The sequence below is a fragment of the Panthera pardus genome, unplaced genomic scaffold (assembly GCF_024362965.1).
Source record: "Panthera pardus isolate Hobbes unplaced genomic scaffold, ASM2436296v1 HiC_scaffold_15, whole genome shotgun sequence".
Taxonomy (NCBI): domain Eukaryota; kingdom Metazoa; phylum Chordata; class Mammalia; order Carnivora; family Felidae; genus Panthera; species Panthera pardus.
Genome location: NW_026526710.1, coordinates 44,496,207 through 44,519,133, shown reverse-complemented (window position 1 = coordinate 44,519,133; position 22,927 = coordinate 44,496,207).

Below are 22,927 nucleotides of genomic sequence, written 5' to 3'. Positions count from 1 at the left end.
CCATCAACATTGACTTTCAAGGAAGGATCTGAGACTCTTTCCTACAGTGGTGTAACAATACAATTCTTGCAAATAAAGTTGCAACAAAATCTATTTTTTTTTGAAGCATCTTGGAACCTCAGTGTATTTGTTAGCCTTTGTTACAAAGACCATCTTTTAGTAAGAAACCCTCAGCACTTTTTCTCAAAGTCTGGGACACTCAGGGTGGTAATGTTGACTGCAACCCATTGATACTGGCAACATCTCCCATTCAGCTGGTGATGTGGAGCCCACAAAGCGATTTCACATGAAATCACAAAGTCATGTGAGGTGCGTACTCTTCTTTCCCTATTACATGTAGTTTGTGTTTAATTAGGACTTGATGGTACCTAGTACCATACCTGCTCTATGCAAAGTTCCCCTACCATGGGTTTTCTAGGAGTTTCCAGAGGTTTCTCATAGGTGATCATAAACAAGTAGATCAGCCATGCTCTTGGTCCCTCCTTGCTTCAGCTGGCTTCCCACTGGTCACCTCATGCTGTTTGTCAGATACTATAGGTGAGTGTTCCCAGAAGCAGTCTCCTCTGCTGAGCGTCAGGTGTTTCCTTCTGACTTCCCATTCCCTGAGATAGTTGATAGTTCAACTGGGACCTTCACTGATAAAATAGAGCCCTTATATTAGCAATGCTGCCTTGGCATCTGCTGGGAGTGGTGGGACATCTCTTTCCCATGTATACACTTTCGGAGGTGTTACTTGTATCCCCAACATTTTAGTCAAACATCTCATCTAGGTTCTGGTATGGCCTTGGCCCTCTGACTCTGCATCCAGTAAAACTCTGACCTCGTTTTCTACAACCGCAGCCTATTCTAAGGGGCGACATCTCTAACTTTTTTTTTTTCTCTCAGCCTTCCTAAAAACTCCTCGCTAATCATTTTGGTGCTTATTGACTGTTGACAGCAGCAACTGGAAGTGTTGGCTTCTTCCTGTGTTTCCAGAGTTCCTAATTGCTTCAACACCTATCAGTAGAAAAGAGCAGTGGTGGATACAGAAACATTTGCAGTGCTTTGTGCTATTTTTTTTCACATGCTTTCTCACATTCCTCATTTAGCTACCTTCATTTTTTGTTTTTGTTTGCCTTGAGTGAGGGCTGCTTTTCTTCCCTGCCAGGGTTCTGTAGAGAGCCGAGACAGAAGTTGTAGGATCCTTTTATTTACTGTCAGACTTGCTTGGGGGGGAATGGGGGGAGGAAGTGAGCTGGCCAATTTATTTAGATATCTGATGCCAAGAAAGGCTGGTTGTGATGGAGTCTTCTCATACTGGTTTCATTTCCTGTTTCTCTTTGATCAAAAAGATGTGAGAAGCAGTTTAAGTCTTGGAGTAGCAGAAGCAAGATGAAGTCAGAACGTGGAGACAGTGAGGTAATTGCTTGTTTTTGAGCCTTTGTGCCTAGTCTCTCATTGAACATTAGCCCAAGCAGAACCAATAAAATTGATTACTGATCGTGTGGGCTGGACTCATTAAAGCTGTCCCTTGCATCTACCAGAGGGTCTCTGCTGGCTCTTCGCCCATCATTTCTTCTTCCATTCTTGCTTCTGTTCTATCCAGCTGTATTTTCCTTGCTTGCTGTGGTATTTTACTTGCTCACTTAATTGTCACTGAAAATGGATAATTACAAAGGAAAAAAAAAAAAAAGCCTCCTTCCAGTATCTCCTTCGCCATAGCACACTCTGAAATGAGAAAGAGCTGGGTGTCTAAAGGGTGGGATCCTGAGAAAGTGTTTATCATGGAAGGGTGATGGAAGCTGGTAAGTTTCAGGAAGAAGATTGGAGCCATTCTCTCAGATACGAGGAAAGACGAATAGGTTTATTGGTTCCAGGAATACCTGGAACCAGCACCCCATTACCCAGCTTCCAGGTGCAGGGCTCTGAGAAGCAGATAGTGGGTGTTGTAAGGATGGTGGTGGTGGGAACCTAACACTAAAATTTGCCTCCTGGGGAGGTGAGGGAAATTGGCACAGACACTATGGAGCTACCTGTCTTTAAGAACACTGAGGGAGTGTAGAATAAAGGCAGCCCTTCCAGAGCTGTTCTGGACTGTGTATGCACCATAGGAGGTGCGAGTGATCCTGAGATGGGGAGAGGAGGTATCGATAAGGACTGTGCACCTAACGCCATCCTAGTGGGATGGTTTCTAAATGTAGGACATTTGATTTAAGCAAACAGGAAAGTTTTGTTTTTTTTTTTTTTTTTTACATCAGCATTGCAAGGTTAAAATACATGTTATATGGACTGTTTTCTTTGAATCCACTTACCAGTAATACGATGATGATAAAAGCTAGTATTCATCAAGCTCTTGTTATGTAACACACTAAGTGGTTCAGTGGCATTTTCACAATAAATTTAAGAAGTTATTTCCTTTTTATAGTTAAAAAACGGAGGCTGGAGAGTTTATGTAGCTTCTCCACATTCATGGAGTGATTAAGTTGAGCTACATGCTCTTGGTTTCTCCGATAATTGCGTCTCCCTGTTCTGCCTACACAGTACCTATGCTCCCTCCCTGTTGACTGAAGTGCTGACAAATGCATATTTCTCCATAAGAGGCATGGACAATTATGTGATTGTTTATACTTATGAATGGACAGGGAGTGGGAACTTTTTTCAAAGAAGAGTGTTAAGATATATAAGGAACAATTGAAGAGAGTATGTGTTGATAAGGTATCAGTATGGATGTGTTGATACATGCTTATCTTGTTGATATACTAGATACATGGATATGTTGATACACTAGAATCCACACCACTGCTCATTACCCCTGTGTCCCTTCCTCTTTATGACACCATGTGATGTGACTTTTCTCATGTAGTTCAGGTTGTATATATAACTCTAGGAGCTCTCAACAGCGTGGTGTGGTCACTAACCTGGTGAGAATGGTCTAAGAAAAACCTCCTTCCCCAACTGCCCTCTAGAATGCTTTACCCACTGGCCCAGGGAAACATAGCAAAGAGGTTCTGGGTAGATGAAACTCAGGGATCTTGGTTGAAACCGCATTTTCACCCTATTCACCTAGAGCAGAAAAAGAATTTCCAGGAGGTCCAGAAAGCTGGAATGTGAAACTGCCTGGCCAGGTATAGTGGCCAGCCCACTGCGGAGTATTGCTGGCAGTCGGCACCTATGACTCTCAAGACTGGATGCCAGAAGTTCCACCACTGCCCGTTCCCAGGGCCTCTGTGATCATGTTTGCTAGAGTATTTAGTCCCCTTCCTATGGCAACCCTTCCAAACTCTCCAGGCATGTGTATGCCTCCTTGTTAGAATCCTCACTACCTCAGAATCTCGAGAGGGGAGTTGCTTTTTTCTACCTTGGGAAGGAAGGACTTTGTAGCAAATGAAAGTATAAGGAAGGTATTTAAAGGTGTTGGATAGCCCCAGATGCTTAAAATTTATGAGGGTGAAGATTTAAAAATTGTTTAAGAAATAAAATTTTGGTCTGTGCCACATGTGGGGGCCATTCTGTTCTACTTCCTGAGGTGGGTTGAAAAGACCTAAAAGTTCTGAAACTCCTGGCTCTCTGGCAGAGGTATGTGTCTCTTTAGTGTTCATACATTTGAATTAAGATCCAAGCAAGACCGACAACTTGCCTTTAGTTGTCACTTGAGTCTTTCCTTATTCTATAATCTCTTTCACTTCCTTTTCTTATTCTCTTGATTTATTAAAGAAACCAGCCCATTTTCCATGTGGACTCTTTACATTTTTTTTCCAGGGTTCTTTAGCTCATTTATCCAATTTTCTGTAGGTTGGCAGTACAATGCAGAGAACTCTGTTCACTCAGTTTTTCCTTAGATAAGAATGCTTCACAGGTGGTACTGTATCTTTCCTACTGTGTTAAAATATTACAACATAGAAGGGTGGCTGTGTGGTTCAGTCCGTTCTGTGAGCTGAGCGTGGAGCCTGCTTGGGATTCATTCATTGATTCTCTCTCTCTCTCTCTCTCTCTCTCTCAAAATAAGTGAACTTTAAAAAGTCACAACATAAGCACAGAAGGTCTGGTTGCCCTTTAATTCTTTGTGCATTCTGAAGAACATTCAGTCCCTCGCCAACTGCTTTAAATACATTGATCCAGAAAGGCAAGTCTTTGATTTTCTTTATCAGTTTTCAGAGTAAGTTGTTGCTCCAGCAACTTCCTAGAATGACCAACATGTTTCAAAACTTTCATATCCTTGTAATTTCATTGATATTTAAGTCTATTTGAGAGACACAGAATATGAATCCCAAGCAAACTCTATGCTGCCAGTGTAGAGCCCAACATGGGGCTTGAACTCCTGAACCCTGAGACCATGACCTGAGCCAAAATCCGGAGCCAGATGCTTAACTGATTGAGCCACCCAGGAACCCCATAATTTCGTGGATTTTTAATACCACTCTAAATGTGTGGATTTTAGGAATGTCTTTGTGTTTCAACACATTCATTTTCCTTGGCTCAAATTGCCCAGTTTTTGGCTAATGAAAGCTCTTCCGTGTTGGCTCCTATGATCCTATTAGTCTGTGATGGTTTCCTTACTTTGTGGCCTATTAAGATATCTCAGGCTTATTTTATATATTTCCTTTCCAAGACTTAGAATAAGGAACTTATCCAAGGAGCCCTGGTTCTTTGTAGTGGCAAATGGATGTTAGAGGCCTGGCTGATGTCTGCAGTCATGGCTACTAGGAAATCATTGTTTCTTCGTTTTTCCAATGGACAAAGGAAATACATTTTTAAAGGAGAAAATGATGCATTTATATTAATACTTCTAATTTTTAAAACTTGTTCTGGCCTGGAAATTGGTTGCAAGGTGCTGAGTTTACCCAGAGAATAACAGACCCAGGAAACAAAAGGGAAGAGACAAGGGATTAAGAATTCAGGATTTTAGAAGAGGGGGCCCAGGGATTTGGGCCTTAGACTCCCTGCTGGTACCTCTAAGGGAGCATGAAGCCAACAGTGGCCTCTGAGATGACATACTGGTCCATTTGTCAAAGTTTCTCCATTTACTTTGGTCATCTGAAGCTCAGGGTCTAGGGGGTTCCTCAGAAAAAGGGCTCATGGAAGTCATATTCCCAGAGTTCTTACAGATTGGCAAGTGTTTTTGTCACTTAACACCTGAAATTCAGGTTGGCTGCATATAAAATCCTGAAATGACATGGTCTTTCCTTCAATGTCTTAAATCTATTATTCCATTATATTCTGGCATAAAATGTTACTAAAAAATTAATAGCAACAATACTTTTTGCTTATCTTTTCCCCTAATAAGCAACTTGGTTATGTTGCCTGAGGGCCCCAAGGTTTTTGTTTGCTTGCTTGTTTTAATATTTGCCTTTAAAGTCCATTAACTTTATTAAATAATATTTCAGAAGGTGTCATTCTGGGTGGTTTTTCCAACATACCTAGCGAGCCCTTTTAATAAGTAGCTTTAAGTCTTTTTATTATTCTATCAACTGTACTTGGCACTCTTTCAAATACTTTCTTTTGATGACACATTTTCTTTGTTTTTGCCTTCTCCTGGAAGCATTATCTGTTTGCTCTTGGGTCGATTCTAGTTCAGGCTTTATTTCTGAAATATTTTGTATTTCTAATTATTTTCTTAGTTCTTACCCCATATCTAAATTTTTAAATCTCAACTTGTGTTCTTTTAGCTTGTTGGAAATACTTATAATTTTCATTTGTTCAGTGGCTATACTTATTGGAATACTTTGAGTATCTGTAGGGAAATTTTTCTACTTCTTGGTCTGTGGTTTTGTTCCATGGAATTTGATACAATTCTGTTTATTGCTCATACTTGTGATACTAAATTTGCTGAACTTCTAGGAGGACAGGATGGGATCAGGTTAGCTTTTCTAGCTTCACAAATCTAAGCCTTTTTTAAAAAAAATTGTTAGGTGCTTACAAATTAAATTCAATAAATACGACCCTGTGCTCTCGGAGTTATTTTACCTCTTTCCTACTCTGTTGTATTTCCCTTTATCCTTCTATGAATTCTCACTTAGAAAACTTGAAGCCTTGCACCCCCAGTCTCAGGATGAGGTTTTTCATGAAAGGGGGCTTTCTGTTTAGTTCTGAGCCAGAGCTCTGGTTCCTTCAGATGCACATTTCATAATGACCTGTGAGTGTTGAAAACCCTTCTAATTTTGACTTGTCACACTTTCCAGTAAGTATTGATCAGTTCCTTCCATATTCAAGTCCAGTAGATACTGTGTGTGTTGCTTTCCTCATCTGTCTCCTGCACAGATGCTGATACCGTTTTGTCTACACACCCTTCTATTTTCAAAACTGTGGGGACACTTTGCCATTTAATTTTGCTGTGTCTCCTGTGCTGTTCTGATTTTGCATTTCTACCTGCTCTGTCCATTTTTCTGAGCACATTCTGGGAGATTAAAAAAGAGCATCCCTGCTGTCTGTGTTCCCAGAAATTCCTTCGAATCCACGTTTACTTGTTCTTTGTTTTTACTTCAATTTTATATATTACTGCTTTCTCTTTATGATGCTGAAATTTTGACTTAAGACATTCATATAATTATTCTGTCTTGCTATATAGTTATAATAGTTTGAAAATAATCATTTCATTTGCACTGGTCTTTTTTTACTTATTTGTCTTAAAATTAGCTGATTAACACATCCCAGTTTGTCTAAGATTTTTTCCATTGTGGCACTGAAAATCTTGTTCTGGGCAACCTCTCAGTCCTGGGTAAAACCTGGATGCTTAGCTATCTTACATAAGCTTCTAGAAGGATATGACTGAACTCTGTTTAAAATTCGTTGGAGGGGCGCCTGAGTGGCTCAGTAGGTTACACATCCGACTTCAGCTCAGGTCATGGTCTCAGAATTTGTGGGTTCTAGCCATGCATCGGGTTCTGTGCTGACTGCTCGGAGCCTGGAGCCTGCTTCCAATTGTCTCTCCCTCTCTCCCTGCTCCTCCCCCACTTGCAGTCTGTCTCTCTCTCTCTTTCTCTTTCTCTCAAAAATAAACATTAAAAAAACTTCTTTTAAATACCTTGGAAGTCATTTGGGTTTTTTTTTTAAATTTTTTTTTTTCGGGACAGAGAGAGACAGAGCATGAACAGGGGAGGGGCAGAGAGAGAGGGAGACACAGAATCGGAAACAGGCTCCAGGCTCCGAGCCATCAGCCCAGAGCCTGACGCAGGACTCGAACTCACGGACCGCGAGATCGTGACCTGGCTGAAGTCGGACGCTTAACCGACTGCACCACCCAGGTGCCCCGAAGTCATTTGGGTTTTAGTGTGGTAGGCAAATAATTTGATATCCCATCAGGTCCATTTTTTTTCTAGCATTCTTAGTTTTCATTTTACTTTAACTGAAAATACATACATCATCTACAAGTCAAAATTACAACAAGGTAGACTTAAAAATTCTTATTTCAAACTCTCCTTTTCATGTTCTCACAATTTGTCTAGGTGGCCATTTTTATTAAGCTTTTGGTTTATCCTTCCATTGTTTCTTTTTGAGAAAAGAAACCTGTTTGTATATTTATTATAGATTTCCACTTTTTCATAAAAGTTGTTGCAGTGTGTTCTATTTGATATTGTCTCTTACAAATATATCCTGAAGATAATTTCATACCCGTATTAGATTTTCTTCATCCCCTTTTACAGATACACATATTCCATGTTATGGGCAAACCGTGGTTTAGTCAACCAGTTTTTTTTTTTTTTAATGCTATGAAAATATAATTCTTTATTTAAAATGTAAATCATGCACAAATATTTGAGTTGCACACTACTTGCAATACATACACTGTTATTAATATTATGCATTGCTCAGAACTTTGTTTTTATTTTTTTATTTTTAAATTTACATCCTAGTTAGCTTATAGTGTAACAGTATTTCAGGAATAAATTCCTTAATGCCCCTTACCCATTTAGCTCCGCCCCCCCTCCCCACACACACCCACAACCCCTTCAGCAACCCTCTGTTCTCTATATTTAAGAGTCTCTTATGTTTTGTCCCCCTCCCGGTTTTTATTTTTGCTTCCCTTCCCTTATGTTTGTCTGTTTTGTATCTTAAGTTCCTCACATGAGTGAAGTCATGCTGGTCTTTCTCTAATTTCGTTTAGCATAATACCCTCTAGTTCGATCTAAGTAGTTGCCAATGGCAAGATTTCATTCTTTGGGATCACTGATTAATGCTCCATTGCATATATATCGCATCTTTATCCATACATCTATTGATGGACATTTGGGCTCTTTCCATACTTCGGCTATTGTTGACAGCACTGCTGTAAACATTGGGATTCATGTGCCCCTATGAAACAGCATACCTGTATCTCTTGGATAAATACCTAGTAGTATTTAAACACCTAGTATTGCTGGGTTGTAGGGTAATTCTATTAATTTTTTGAGGAACCTCATACTATTTCCCAGAGTTAGCCAACCAATTCTTCACTGCTGGACATTAGGTTGTGTTTCATCTTTTGTTTTATAAATGATTGCACAACTACTATTTTTCTTCAGATACCATTTCTTTTTGTCAGTTTATCTTTGGGATAGAATTCCAAAAGTACAACTGCCTGCTGGGTCAGAAGGGATGTATGTCCATAGTATTACCAAACGTTTATAAGAGTTGTGCCATTTTGAATTCCCATTAGCAAGTCATGAAAGCACCCATTTCATTACACCTTGGAAATGGAGAATAAGTTACTGTATTTTGAATATTTGACAATATATGTGAGAGATGTACCTTAGTCTAACTTTAATTTCTAATTCTGTGAATGAATATGAGCATATTTGCCTTCAACTAAGGATCATTCACATTTAATTTATAACCTTTATAACCTTTGTCCATTTTTTTCTATTCGTTTGCTAGTGTTTTTCTTAATGTTGAGAAGCTCTTTATAACCCTTTGTGGATAAGTTGCGACACCTTTTTTGTCAGTATTTCATTTTAACTTGTTTGAATTATTTTGGCCATGCAAAGTTATAATTTATACTCTTGTAATCCAATTTCTAATTTTGAGTCATAGTCCAGGAAGTTGTCCTTTCTCCTAGTTCTTATATAAGGAATTTATTAATTTTTTTCCTAGTACTGGTGGAGTTCTATATTTACATTTGGATATCTGATCCATTTGGAATTTTATATTCATATTTAAAATTTCTTATAAAAACCTATTTTGAAACACTATTTTTGAGAGAAGTATGTTAAGATCTTCTCTCTAATATATCCTAGTGTTTCTGTTGATTCCTGCTTTGTTTATTTTGTTGTGGTTAGGCACATACAGACGAAGAGTGTTAAAACTTTTCAAAAATGTTTTATGATATCCTCTTCATTACATTAAAGTATTTGTATAGCAAAACCAGATTTTAGTATATTATTAAATGGAAAGTTTCATAAATATAAATAAAGCCTCTGTAAGTCTGTATTAAATCAATCAGTTGTGTAAACACAAAACCAAGCAACAGCAAAAACCACAGTACAACAACAAACCAAGATATGGATGGTCTCTGAGACTAGTTCCCAAAGAATGTGAGCAGTAAACCACCTAAGCTCGTTTCCATCACTTAATACATGAGGGAGCTGAGTTGAAGTATAATCTAAGTCCAGATGCCTGGGTGATAGCAATGCATGGTAATGAGGAGCAGGCTTGTGGGACTCAAAATATTTTGATCTGTAAGTGGTGGTGTTAATCAGGAACTTTTCAGGACCATGGAGTTAATGCACTGAGACCGTGAGCCCCTCACTGATTCCTCACCCCTCCTCCTAGCAGAAGGAACCAACTGGAAGAAGGGCAATGAGGCTTCGGGAGAATGTGAGACGACTCACCTGCATTCACTCTAAATGCCCAGGATCAGAATACTCCTGCTTGATGAAATTCTATTCTTTAGTGTCCTTCTCCAGGGAGGAGACGGGTGACTTTGCCTCCACTTCCTGCTTTGTGTCACCCCATTCTCTCCCCATGTGTCTTCTCTCTTTGCCCCCTACCCTGGCCATCTTTATGTACCACCTTGGTTTTGGCAGGGTCATGGCATCGAGGTGTCCATGTCCATGATGATCAGCTGCCCAGGAGAATGGAGAAACTGAGCCCAGAATCAGTACAGGGACTGTGTTGAACCCAGTAAGCTCCTTTACCTTTCCTGGACCTCCCCATTGCTAACAGGAAAGCTCTCCTGACCTTCGAGTCAGCCCTTTGTCATTCAGGAAAGATGCCCAGCCTGCTGCTCGCACCCCTGGGACATGTTCTTCCTCCCTGTTTGCAGCCTCTGTGGCTGACACGTTTGTTAGCATGGGCTGCCAGTGTCCATGCCTTCCTCTGTTTTGGTTTCCATGTGAGACAGAATTACCACCTCATTCTGCCCTCTCTGCTGCTTCCCATTTTCACTGTCTCTTTGGGCTCCCATCTTTCCCTAAAAGAAGTGTCGTGACCATCTCCCAAACTCCTGTTTTGGGATTATTGGTTTTGTCTCGATAAATGAGGTTCTGAAAAGAAGGATCCTATTAGAAAGCTGTACTTGGGGGTGCCTGGGTGGCGCAGTCAGTTAAGCGTCCGACTTCAGCCAGGTCACGATCTCGCGGTCCGTGAGTTCGAGCCCCGTGTCAGGCTCTGGGCTGATGGCTTGGAGCCTGGAGCCTGTTTCCGATTCTGTGTCTCTCTCTCTGCCCCTCCCCCGTTCATGCTCTGTCTCTCTCTGTCCCAAAAATAAATAAAAAAACGTTGACAAAAAAAATCTGTACTTGGGGCACCTGGGTGGCTCAGTCGGTTAAGCATCCAACTTTGGCTCAGGTCATGATCTATGGTTCATGAGTTCAAGCCCTGCGTCAGGCTCTGTGCTGACACCTCAGAGCCTGGAGCCTGCTTCAGATTCTGTGTCTCCCTCTCTCTGCCCTTTCTCCTGCTTGCACTCTATCTCAAAAATGAACATTTAAATAATAAAGCTGTACTTACTGAAACTTTAGGTCCTTCAGGTGCATAGAATTGAGGATATTTTAAACTTAAATATCTTTTTATCATCTGTGGTCATGTTGTCTCTGCCTTCTTGGTGGCTGGATATTTTGAAGCTTGTTTCTTACTAAAGATAACATAAGACTAGGTTTCAAACCCACATTTTTCATAGTATTTTGAAAATTTTATGCTTGTTGTAGTATGCTATGAAATGGACTTAGAAGGAAAATATAAGTTTTATGACATTAGTTTAAAGCATTCTTTTAAAATGTTAGCTGGGGAGAGACAGAGAGAAGGAGGGGAAGGGAGAATCCCAATCAGGCTCCACGCGGAGATCGTAGCTCAATCTCCGGAACCATGAGCTCTCATGACCTGAGCTGAAATCAAGAGTCAGGTGCTTGGGGCCCCTGGGTGGCTCAGTTGGTTAAGCATCCGACTTCGGCTCAGGTCATGATCTCACAGTTTGTGAGTTCGAGCCCTGCATTGGGCTCTGTGCTGACAGCTCGGAGCCTGGAGCCTACTTCAGATTCTGTGTCTCCCCCTCTCTCTACCTCTCCCCTGCTCATGCTCTGTCTCTCTGTCTCTCTCAATAATGTTTAAAAAAAATTTTTAAAAAAGTTAGGTGCTTAACCAACTGAGCCCTAATATCAGGCACCCTGTGATATTAGTTTAATAGTATTTATATAATATCTAAGTGAGATTATGTGATTGAAAAAAAAAATGTTAATACCTTGCATGGGCCATACTTTCACCTTCCTTTCTCTCACCCTGCAGTCTCCTTTCTGGATGTTGAGGAAAAAGCAGGAAGTAATCAGAAAAATTAAGTACCCCCAACTGCATTCAGGCTTGCCCCTGTGTTCAGAGCACAATATCAGCATTTATTTTTGCACAGTGACAGGTTTCAGTGGGCTGCTGTAAACAGGGAAATAGCTGTATAACCCGGGATTTTTACCTTCCACGGAACTCAGCCATAAGTCTGCAGGAATCCCCATATACTTAGGTGGGTAAATGCCTCCTGAAATTCTTAGGGGTTTATGGGAGGCAGAGCTTGGGGAATTTGGGGACGGCTGGTTAAAGATACCCAGGTGATATGATTAAAATGAGCTTACCTGGGATATGGTTTTTATCTATTAGCTGCCAAAATTTTCTTGGGAAATTTTCACAGAGGCCCTCATTCTGGGAGACACGGCTGCTTTTCTAAACAGCCCACCTTTTACTCCGGGGCAATGGGGAGAAATGGAAGGTTCTCGAGGATGGATGACTCCCATCATGCATAAGCTGAGGCTTGAGTAAATGAGAGGAGCTGGTGGATGCTAAAACCATTACACCTGCAAAATAACATTTTGAGCCTAATTAAGCTGTTTTCTAAATCATGCAGTTTTTCTTCATAAGGACGCTTCTTTCTTATGAAGGAAACCTTGACATGTGTATGGACACTCCTAATATTTGCAGACTTGTGCCGTGTTGGAGGGCAGGATGAATATTCAGAACCACCTCCCAGCTATCATTATCTTTGCTATGCTATTGTTCACTGCAGACTAAAAAGAAGGACAGCGTTTGGAATGACTGGCTGGAATAAAGATGGGTGAAATTGCACACTTTCCATATTTAGATTTCAACATATTTTTAGGTCTAAATTGGCATCAGCAAGAGTTTTCCCACTGAATAAGGTGGTGGTTCTTGTAAGGCTTACTTTCTCTTACCCTGTGGTATCCAGACAGCGTGTTCCAGAAGGGATTCACTGCCAACATTACTTTGCAGGGGTTTGTTCATTACAGATCCAGTTCTGAGGTTCAAGGCAAGGTATTTGCAAATTACTACCCATAATGCACAACTAACCCCCAAGTAGCTAAGTTTTTCTTTTTCTGCACTCTATTTTATGATATAGGATTATGTTGATGTCATGAAAATTTAAAAATGAAAATTCTTGCCTGTGGAGTAACAATGCTCAGTGAAAACCCAGGAAAGATGAGACTTCCTAATTAGACATTCAGATGAGCAGTCTAAGCACAGTGAAAGAAACTTGAAAAGCAAAAAATTTTCTAAGCAGTATTTGATTATAATCCTCTTAAGATAAAGTTGCTACTTTTTCTTTTCTGTTAGAACTAGTTGAAATAGTTGGACTTGTAAATGGAATAACCGTGTTTTGCTCCAGCCAAAAGAAAAGTGCCCCCTGAGGTGAAGACCTTCTCTTTCAGTTGAAGTACTCAAGCAGAGGGTGAATAACATCTGATGTTGTGTAGAGGTCGAATAAGTGACCTCTAAGGTTCCCCCAACCTCAAATTGTATAGATCTACAACTCTAACACTTTCAAGAGGGACCTAAAAAGGGAAATAATGTTTTGGGGCCATCTACTAAGTGGAAGTTGGTTTCTAAACAATAGGAAGCACATAGTTATCTAGAATTAGTTTCTGTGATTTTAATCTTGCTTAACAAGAATAAAAGAAAATGCCTTAAATTGACATATAAAGTTTTCCTCTGCACTAGGTTCTTTGATTCTCTTACAAGCCTCTGAGGTGGGGAGGATGGATGTGTCCATTACCATTTTGTAGATGGGATACCCACCAGAGTCCGTGTAACTCCCCACCCCCAACCCAAGACACAGCTATGGCAATGAAGGTTTACATAGGGTTGAGCAAGGTGAACAGTGACCAATAAACATAAACCACTAGGTTGTTGGCATCTACAATAGCTCCAGAAATAAGTTGGGTGTGTCAGTTTCCAGTTTCTCACCTGTAAAATGGAAAGAAATAATAACCACTTAATCACCTACAAAGATTTATTGAAAATAAGTGTCTTGAAGGTAAGTGAATGTTTAAATGCAGTTCTTTTTGTGATTATGATCTGTGGGGATATGTAAGATACAATTGTACCATTAACAATAGCAATTAGTAGTTTGTAATGGAGTTTGGTATGCCAGTGTAATTTCATTCACAACTTTTAAATTTCTGTGAATTTGTTCATTTGTCTCTGATTGAATTAAATGTCCCCCCAAATGTAGAAAAGTAGAATGGATAAAACTTCTAAAAAGCCATAGTTCCACAAAAACTTAGTAATTTGGATTTTTTTCTGTCTTGGCCCTAGTTTTTAAAATAGTTTCTGTTTAGGAGTGCCTGGGTGGGCTCAGTTGGTTAAGCATCCAATTTCAGCTCAGGTCATGATCTCGCGGTTTGTGAGTTCAAGCCCTGCGTGGGGTTCTGTGCTGACAGCTTATTCTGGAGCCTGCTTCAGATTCTCTCTCTCTGCTTCTCCCCCATTCATACTCTGTCTCTGTAAAATAAATGTTAAAAAAAAAATAAATTTTTTTAATTGAATAGTTTTAAATTTTAAATATATCATTACATCATTTTACATAAATTTCTAATGACTAATAATTCCATCAAAAGGATTAAGCACATTCTGATAAGCATTTCAGTGAGAAAAATATCATAGCTCACATTTATTGAGCACTTTCTATGTCCCAGACACTAGGTATTTTCCTGTTTTTAAAAAAATAAACAGGTTTAGGCAATGCAAAGCCAGAACTCGAAGCATCTCATTACAGAATCTGTTGTTCTTGCCCATGTCTACTGTGGTGGCACAACTTTTATAATGGAGCATTTGTCTAAGACCAGTTGCATGTACTATTGTGTTTTGAAGCCCAAAGGAAATTGACTATAGATTTTTTTCCTGTGACGGCTTTCTGTAAATTTTCACTTAAGATTAGATCCAAAAATTAAGGTCCCCAAAAATGTTGCTTTGGTAACCCAAATATGTCCAAACTCTTAAGGATACCATAGGGGGTGGATCTGGCCTCAAGCAATAGATTGAAACTTAGTATTCAATCAAGTTAGCTTCCAAATGGAAGATGGAATCCTATGGAAATCTTAGGATCTTCACTAACTTTAATTCCTCTTGAACTAGAAGGTAGCTTTAGGTGCTTCCTAACCTGCAGAATGAACCAAGGACTATATTCCCTGAAGGCTAATAAGTGTCCCCTTTTAAAAACATAGAAAATTTAGTTAATTTAAATGATCACATCTGTGATTCACAGTACATCTGGCCTTACAGAAAACAGCTGGGTCCGGAAGCCAAGCTGGTGAAGGCTGAATACATTGTAGAGGGAGATAATTGGTCTCAGAAGTGAAGATTTCCAAAAGCACAGCTATTCAACATTATTTCAAGGAGTGTCTCTGGAGGAAGATTGATCTTGACATGCCATTCTTCTTTCTGTGGTGTCCTCTGACAGTGCATGAAGACAATGACAGTTAGCAGGGGAGCTGGAGAGAAAAGCTCCCAGGGCGTTTGCAGGAGATTCATTCCTGTGGCAGACAAAGTCGATCAAGATGTGGACTCTTTGTTCAGTCCACTGTCTTCAAAGCAAGCCCCGACTCGGAGCAGAGGAATAAGGCCATTTGAAGAGGCATCAAATGGTTTAGAGAAAGGGTGAACGTTTTAGCTAGTTGTAGCCAAAGGTTCCCAATTCATGGGCTCAGAAGCCCTGGAAAAAGGAGTGACAACTCTCAGTGCTGGGTTTTCAGGTCTAGTGAGGTTTGTGTACAAAAATTATTCAGAAGTGACTTGGGTTTTACATGTAACATTCACTTCAATGGACTCAGTCCTTCAAAGCCTGTTCTTCAAACTTAAAAATCTTAATATTCTCTATATAACACTGGTAAATTGTTCAGGCTATTAATGCTTGGTATCCTTTACCAACTTAGATCATTAACCTCCTTTAAACATTCTAAGCTGTATTTATCAATGTAACATTGCCTTTTTAAAGTCCTTGGATTTAACAAATTTTCCAAAGTTCAAAAGTCATTTCTGTGTCTAATACATTTACCTTATGAATAAAGTGAATCTTAAGATCCCGTAAATCAGTTTCCCAAGGTGTGGTCCTTGGGCCAGCATTCACATCACCTGAGAACGTACTAGAAATGTAAATCCGCAGGCTCCATTCTAGATTCTCCTGCATAAGAAACTAGGCATTGGCCCCCAAGCTGTTGTAGCAAGCTCTCCAGGTGATTCTGATGCATAGCAAGGTTTGAGAAGCAATTCTTTAAATGTTTCAGTATTATATGCAAATTTACAAGACTTCAGGTTAAATTATGAGTCGACATAAATCCCTTAGATTTTCCATCAAAATTAGAAGACTTATGCATTAGAACACCCTAGTATGTCAAATCCTTACACATGTGGTATTGGGTATGAATAATATGTATGTTACTTCTAAATCTAACATGAAAAATATGAATGCTAAGAGGTATGATTTTTGTTTTGAAAGTTTAATTTGAGAGAGTATGATCCAGGTAGGGGCAGAGAGAGAATCCCAAGCGGGCTCTGTTGCTATCAATGCAGGGTCTGACATGGGACTCAATCTCACGAATCATGAGATCATGACCTGAGCTAAAATCAAGAGTCAGATGCTTAACTGAGCCACCCAAGGTGGCTGACAAGTTTTAAATTACCTCTTTAGCTATAGGAGGTTGCTAACTGACCAAAGATTTTGGTTCTACTTGAGACCTGGAACTGGTGACATTTAAGGAGAGCTTCCTTTCATAGTCGTCATGCCATAGAACCCATAACGTATTGAAGGGAGTGATCACCTTGGGTATGAGGATAGCTCATTCCTTCATTTTCAAAAAAAATTCCTCATCTCCACTGATATAAACCATGGTGCCTAGTTTTTGTTAATCAATTTGTGACTTCTAAATATTTAAATGGGGCGTCGAATTCGGTGTATCACAAAGCTGTGTAATGTAGATTTCACTTTCTGTAGAGGCTATTTCTATGACAATGACAAAGGGTCTCTTAAACCTTATGCACCTGTGGTCAGTGAATTATAAGTATTTGATTTTGTGCATACACCTGCAATTACTTTTCAGTTGAGTGGAGATGCTGTTTGTACTTATAAAATATGGCATTTTCAAGCATTACTGATTTTACAGTAGCTTTTTTGTCATTATATATTTTCGTCTGTGGGTGCTAAAAATACAGCTGAATATAAGCATTCACAAAGTCTTTTTTGGTTAAAAGGGTCCTAGTTTGGAAAACGCACCATAAGCAAGGAAAAGGATAGGTGCTCTATGTGAAATGCGTTTAGTTATTTGTCTTATTATCTAAAGGTAACACATTTCCAGTCAAAGTGAAGCAGTTGGAGCATAGAGAGTGCAAATACAAAGTGAATTTTGGTATCATACTTAGGTCTAAAGATGATACTGCTAACCTAGCATCACAAGAGGGTTATATTTATACTAGATTTTTCGGTGGAGTGTTGCAGATATAATTCTGGCTAGGTTGAGTAATTTCCTATTTCTATTTATGTGAACAAACTACTAACACCTCTATGATCACTACTTCAGGGCATCTCTCATCTGGAATATTGCAACGGTGCCTCAACTGGCCTCCCTGCCTCTGCCCTCACCACCTGCATCCCTGCATGCTCCCTCCACCTGTTCACAGAGAGCTTCCATGATGATCCTGTCATTCTTCCGGGCCAACCTCCTCCCCCCCACCCCCACCACCGCCCCTCCATGCCTTTCCATCTTATTCTGAGGAAGAGCTATATTTTTTTTTTTTTTTTTTTTTTTTTTTTTTTTTTTTTTTTTTTTTTTTTTTTTTTTACAAGGGCCTTCAGGGCTCCCTGTGATCTGACTTTCCTTCTGACCACACTGCTGCTTCTCTCTGCTAGCCACACAAAAAGTTTGCTAAATACACTAAGCACATTGTGCTTCAGGGGCTTTGAATTTGCAATTCCGTCTGCCAGGTGGATCTTCCCTTGGTGTTCCCATGACTCCCTAGCTCACTTTCTGGAAGTATTTGCTGAACTGAGGTGGTAGAGACCTTCTCAGAACAAAGGCAATGTGCAACGTGGCCCAGTCAACTCCTATACACCTATGCATAGGTCTGGCATGCCTTTGTAACATGGACTGTGTCCAGTCAGACCGTATGTGTAACCATGTATGGGAGACCAAGAAGTAGAAATTGCATAAAAGGCTACAGCCAGCTGTGCTCGGAGCTCAACCTTTTTGGGGTCTTAGCTCTCTGAGCCTGTGCTGGCATGAATAAATTTACTTCCTGGGAAGAAGAGCCTCAGTGTCCCATCTCTCTGTGCACGAATCCTGGTACAGTGTTACTTCTTCAATGAAGCTCTTCCCGTCGACCTAACTAAAATGGCAAAGTCTGCCTCTGCGTGGTCTCTCCCCACTCTTTCATAATACCACCTTTGAATACACCTTTGAATATTGAATTGTCTCTGTTTCCCCCCGTAGAATGTACACTATATAAAGGCAGGGGTTTGTTCTTTAGGATATTCCCTGTGCTTGAAATTGTGCCTGCATACATGGTCGGCAAATAATGGCTGATGAAATGGGATACAGAAAAAGAATATAAATGGTTCATCCTCATCTTCTGATGGCCCTGATCCTCTGGAGGAATTAATCTTCCGGTGGATGTGCTATGGATAGCTGTTGTACAGACTCCAGATCTAGGGTGAGTCAAAAACCGGGTGAGGGGTCAGAGCTTCATATGCATGAATCCTATCATTCACAGGATTCTAGCTCCCACCTCTATCAGCTATAACTGGGGCTCAGAACTTTTACAAAGCTGCTCCTCCAGGGTGCGCTCTCTGCTGGCCTGGCCCCAAGCCTATGACATTAGAAGTGGGGAGGATGGGGGCCTAGTTCTCCATCATTCACTTCTTCCTGGGAACATTCAGGGCACTGGCAATCTTTGTCATGAGCTCAACTTCTTTTTTTTTTTTTTTTTTTTTTAATCTGATTCAAAGAGAAAGTTTGGTACATTTAGAATATTCTTCTGGTTGGGATTTATCCAGTTTAGGCTAAAATGTGTTATCTGTACTGGACAGTGTCTGGTTTTAGCTCCACACTTGCCTTTCTCTTCACCCTGGGGGTTGGAAGATGACAGACTCCGTCTCCCAAGCTGCCTTTGCCAGCTGTCCTCCTGGTGCGCTCTTTCACTGAAAGCACTGGTGGGAGCTTGTAAAGCCCATATTGGAATGCTTCAGACAGTAGTCTCTAGGGTTCCTAGTGGACACGGGCTCTAGTGTTGCTGGCAGTTTACTAGCAAAACAGGAGAATGACTCTCATTTTGTCTGCTTCGGAGTGATGTGGTTCCATCAAAGTATCAGTCTATGTGGGCTCATAGGATCCAGTTCAGGAGGGTAGGGTGGTAGCTTCCTGATTCTAGATTAACAATTGTTCTCTTTGCTCTTCTGTCACCCTTCCTTACAACCTCAATTTTCACTCATCTGTAACCAATGTTTTAAGGTTCTTCTGTTTTAAATGCATGGAGTGGTTTCTCTTTTTCTGACTGGATGAGGATTCACTGTTTGGATCCTAAACATGATTTTGTCTCTTTTCTAAGTGTATAAATCCTGACAACCTAGCTATTCTCTAAAATCAAGGAATCACAAAGAGAACCTTTGTGTTGACAGGCTAACAGAAGTGGGTATCCTATGTGATTGGTTAGGGGTGGTCATGTATTCATCCAATGCCAATTTGGGCTGATGGTTAAAAAAAGTTATTGTCTTCTTAGATCATTACTGGAAATAGCAGTCTGACTTCCTACAAGTCTGATCTATCAGAGTGGCTTCCTGTGCTGATGGTTATAGATAAAGGGAATTTTCTGGATAGATTCCTGGTCATGAGTCAGTTTAACTTTTATATTTTAATTGAAGTTTGGTTGGCATACACGGTTATGTTAGTTTCGGACATGACATAGTGAATCGACAATTCTGTAAATGACACAATGCTCATGATTAGTGCAGTTACTGTCATCCTACAGTGGTTTTACAATATTGATTCTATTCCCTGTACTGTATTTTTTGTCCCCCTGACTTATAACTGGAAGTTTATTCCCCGCTCCACTTCTGTAACCACCATTTATTTATATTAGATTCTTTGTTTTTGGTTTTATTTCAATTTTACATAAAAGTGTAATCATATGGTGTTTGTCCTTCTCAGACTTCTTTCATTTAGCATGATACTCTCTAGGTCCAACCATGTTGTCAAGAAGAGCAAGATTTTGTTCTTTTTGGTAATCCATTCATCTATCAATAAGCACTTAGGTTGTTTTCATGTCTTGGCTGTTGTAAATAATGCTGCAATAAACGTTGGGTGCAGATGGGTGCATCTTTTTGAATCAGTGTTTTCATTTTTTGGGGGTGAATAGCCAGAAGTAGAATAACTGGATTGTATGGTATTTCTATCCATTACTTGAAGAAATTCCTTCCTGTTTTCAACAGTGGTTGTATCAACAGTGCAAGAGGATTTGCTTTTCTTCACATCCTTGCCAACCCTTGTTATATCTTGTCTTTTTGATACGGGCCATTCTGACAGGTATGAGATGACCTCTCACTGTGGTTTTGATTTGCATTTCCCTGATGGTTAGTGATGTTGAGCATCTTTTCATGTGTCTATTGGTCATCTGTAGGTCTTAGAAAAAATGTCTCTGGGTCATTGGCCCATGCTTAAATTGGATTATTTTTCTTAGCTGTTGTAGTTTTGTATATTAACCCTTATTGGATGTATCATTTGCAAATGCGTTTTCCCATTTAATAGGTTGTATTTTGTTTTGCTGTGCAAAACAACTGTGCAAAAGTTTTTTAGCTTGATATAGTCCTAGTTTTTCTTACCCTTGCTTGAGGAGCTATATCCAGAAAGATGTGGCTAAGGTCAGTGTCTGAGAGATTGCCTTTTTTTTTTTTTTTTTTTTTTTTTGAAGGAGTTTTGTGGTTTCAGGTCTTCACGTTAGGTCTGTAATCCATTTGGAATTTCTATTTGTGTATGGTGTAAGAAAGTCATCTAGTTTCATTTTTTTGCGTGTAGCTGCCCAGTTTTTGCAGCACCTTTTATCCAAGAGACCGTCTTTTCCCTATTGTGTATTTTTGCCTCCTTTGACATAGATTATATAAATGTGAATTTATTTCCAGGCTCTCTTCTGTTCCATTGACCTGTGTGTCTATTTTTGTGCCAGTGCCATACTGTTTTGATTACTATAGCTCTGTAGTATATCTCGGAATGAGGGATTTATGATGCCTGCAGCTTTGTTCTTAAGAAACTTTTTCAAATAGCTTTGGCTATTTAGGGAAAGTTCCACTTTGATATATGGTCTGGCCATTGTCTGTATATACTCTTTCAGAGTTAGTGGTATTATGGAACCCTCTCTTTCCTGCCAACCTTAGGGAAGAGTATTGGACCTAAGCAAAGGCTACAAGCTTAAGTCAAAAAGGAAGACCGCCATCTTGGCTCTTTTAAGCATTTCAAATCAGGTCATGAGCCACATAGCAGAATGAGAGTTGATATCAAAAGACAGATTTGGTATTTCACCCTACTGCCAAAAACTCAGAACTGCCTCGTCCTACTTTCAACTTAAAGATCTAAACTTCTCATTAAAATCTAGGAAAATGTGGAAAGTAAATTTTAATACCTATATAAATTGATAACTTTTTTTAATGAATTACATTTTAAGAAGTTTGCAGAGATTTCCAGTAACCCTGGAGCAATGTTGCACATGTTTGGTCTCTTTGTTGGTTTTGGCTCCCCCCTGCCCCCCCCCCCCCCCCCGCAAAAAAAAAGCTTTGCTGGAAAGTTCCCAAAGGAGTTAACAACTGCAGTCATATTGCATGGCATGGTGGGTGTTCCAGTCTGTCTGGAATGGGGCCCTAGCAATGCTCTTTGCATGACATAATTATAAATGAAAATACATCTGTGGTGAGTGCAAGCATTTGAGCCCATACAATTGATCCTGCATTATGTCACTTTCAGCTGAGAAGTCATGGCTTGTTAAAAATACAATATATTTTCTGCTAAAAAATTCATTGCTTCTATAACTAATTTTCTATGTTGTCAAAGCAGCTCTTGGTCTCTTCATGAATTCACTTAGTAGCAGTGGACATGGGATGGGAGAAAGAGAACATGACAGAGTTATTACACAAACCCATTGCTGTGACAAAAGATCAGAAGGAAATCTAAACACAGAGCCTTGCTGTTTCTGAGTTAATACTGCAAAGCTTTCAAGTAGCATTTACCTTTTTATTCCTTTCTTTACTCTGTATTCTAAAATGAGCTAGATTGTCTTCACTTTGTGGAAAACAACCACCTCTGACTCTAGAAGCCTTCTCAATTGGCAAATTACACTGATTCTTTAAAATTCCTTTTGCTGGACTGACTGCTATTCTCAGCTACTGCCTTTTGTGATGGCAGTCTGTAGCACTGGCTCAAGTGTTTGAGCAGGCTTCCTGTATTTGACTGCTTCTGGAGACAAAGGTTCCTGTCATTTGATATCGTTGAAGCAGAAGCAGGAGCTTCAAAGGACACCCGGGAGAGTCACAGGAACAGGTTGCCCAGCTGCTTCCTGAATGATGTATTTCATTGTAACTCATTCCAAAACCATTGGCACCCCCAGCAAAAGGCCCCATGAAATCTGGAGGTGGCATGCCTTACAGGCGTTTCTTTTTTTCTTTTTTAGCCTGTGTTGGCTGGGAGTATGTGTTTTAGGCTGATCCTACAGCTATGCAAAGACACATAGGGACACTGAATGCCCGGACACATATGTGTGCCTTTATATATGGGTGTTCTGCCTTACTAATCATATGTGGGGATCAATTTGTGATGGGACAGTTCTTCAGCATGCCTCTGTAGTTAGTGATAAACCCCATGTTTCTAGGTTGAAGTGTGAAGGTAGACACTTTAGAGGTTTTACTAAGGAAAGAGCCATTTGACAGTGAGTTTCCCCCTTCTCCAAGTGTGTTTTCCACATGAACCACACAGTATGATGCCTTTATTCCTGTAAGGAAGATTGATTCATGCTCACTGAAGCCCCCCTAGGTTAAGTGGGTAAAGAAAGGGTTTTCCTTTTGAACTCTTAAGCCATAAGCAAGATGCAACGGCTGGGGAGGTGGTTTTTTAATTTAATTTGGTTAAACTGTGTGATCTTTGGGAAAGCATGAAGCAGTAATTTGGATCTTGGCTTTCACCGTGACCTCCTGTGACCCCTGCCCCTTCCTCTTCTAGTCTTCTCTCCATCT